Source organism: Myodes glareolus, chromosome X, assembly GCF_982192425.1.
Source record: "Myodes glareolus chromosome X, mMyoGla1.1, whole genome shotgun sequence".
Lineage (NCBI taxonomy): Eukaryota > Metazoa > Chordata > Mammalia > Rodentia > Cricetidae > Myodes > Myodes glareolus.
Window position 1 is genome coordinate 122993069 of NC_142053.1, and position 2228 is coordinate 122995296.

The window sequence follows — 2228 nt, forward strand, 5'->3', positions numbered from 1 at the left end:
TCAAAGCTTTCCACCAACGACACACCTCTAGGTAGATTTTTCTGTTCTGCCTGCCAGCTCCCAAATAATTACACAGAGGGAGACGTCTTATTAATTATGAAAGCTCAACTGATAGCTTAGGCTTGTTCTTTACTAGCTCTTATAACATAAATTAACCGATACTTTTATTAACCTACACTCTATCACGTGGCTCTTACCGCTATCTCATTTTATGTGTCCTGATCGTTCTGTATCTGGCTGACTTCTCCTCCCTAGCGTCCTCTGTGCCTGGAAACCCTGCCTAGTACTGGCTGAATTGGTCATTCAGCTTTATATTCAACCAATCACAGTGACATATCTTCACACAGTGTAAGAATATTCCACAGCACACACTGCCTCCAAAAAGGCCGTGTCTCCTAAGCAGTTCCATCAACTGGGAACCAAGTATTCAACTATAGGAGACTATGAGGACCATTTTCATTCATCTTTACTCAAGAGAAAGAAAGCAAATATTCATAGAAATATTAGTCACATGAGCTCAAAACTAAAAAGTACTTAAAAGTGAACAAATCGATACATAAAATATGATTGTTGGGCAGTGGTGGCATATACCTTTAATCCCAGCACTCAGGAGGCAGAGGCAAGCAGATCTATGTGAGTTTGAGGCCAGCTTGATCTAATGAGCAAGTTCCAGGACAGACTCCAAAGCTACACAGAGAAACCCTGTCTCAAAAACAGAAAAATTGTGGTGTGTCCATCAATGGACTGTAATTCAGTCAATAAAAGGAATTACTAAAACATTCCATGAGGAGGATGAATCTTAAAAACAACATACTAAGACCCAAAAGGATACATTTTATAACTGGATGTAGTCAGAAACTGCTTTTTAATTTCCCAGCCACCCAGAACTAAATAATCACACAAAACTATATTAATTACAACACTGTTTGACTGATGGCTCAAGCGTATTTTTAGCTAACTCTTACATCTTAAATTAAGCTATTTCTATTAATTTGTGCATCACCATGAGACCGTGGCTTTCTGGTAAGGTTCTGGTGTTTTTCTCCTTAAGCAACTAAATGACATCTCTCTGACTCTGCCTTCTTTCCTCCTCTATCTTTGCTTGAACTCTTGGACTTTCTGCATTGCTATATTCTGGCCTGCCACAGACCAAAACAGCTTCTTTATTAATCAATGGTAACAAAACATATTCATAGCATACAGAGAGGAATCCCACATCAACTGAAGGTTTCTCTCCCACCCACCAGTTCCAGAATAACCACTCAGAAGCTTAATATTAATTGCAAACTGTTTATCATCTCAGGCTTATTATTAACTAGCTCTTACAACTTAAATTAACCCATTTCTATTATTCTATATTTTACCATGAGGCTCATGGCTTGCTATTTCACATCTTGCTTCTCTGGCAGCTATTAGCGTTTCCCAAACTCTTCCTTCTTTTTCCTTTTATCTTTGCTTTGATTTCCAGCCTGGCTCTGTTCTGCCTGGCTATTGGCCAAATCAGCTTCTTTATTAACCAATGATAATAAAACATATTCACAGCATACAAAAGGACATCCCACATCAGATATATATTCCATTAGTAGGGAATGTCTGAGAAAAACTACCAAGTCTTCACCCCCAGAAAAAGGTGGTGAGTGACTATCAGAAAGCCTCAGGGTTTTTTTGTTTTTTTTTAAGGTAACAGAAACACTCAGAAATAAGACTGTGATTGGGATTATATAACTACACATTAGTAAAAACAAAGCAATGGATTATATCATTGCAGTGTGTGAGTTTATAGCATGTAACCTATTACAACACTTTTCTTTTTGAAAAAGATTCTCACTCAGTATACAGTTCAGGGTGCCCTGGATATTACCATCTTTGTACCTTAGCTTCCTCACTGCCGGGATTACAGGTGTGTGCCACCACAATGGTTTTTAAAAACTTTAATGGGTTTTGTCATTTGAAAGAACATCCCCAGCACTAAGAAGTCAGAGGCAGCTGGATCTCTGTGAGTTCGAGGACAGCCTTATCTACAGAGCGAGTTTCAAGACAGCCAGAGCTGTTACTCAGAGAAACCCTGTCTCAAAAAAACAAAAAAGAAAGAAAGGGGGAGGGAGGGAGGGAAGAAGGAAGGAAGAAAGGAAGGAAGAAGCACGATCTCATGTAACCCATGCTGGATGAACTTAAACTTGCTGTGTAATTGAGGTTGACCTTGAACATCCTCCTGATCATCCATCCTC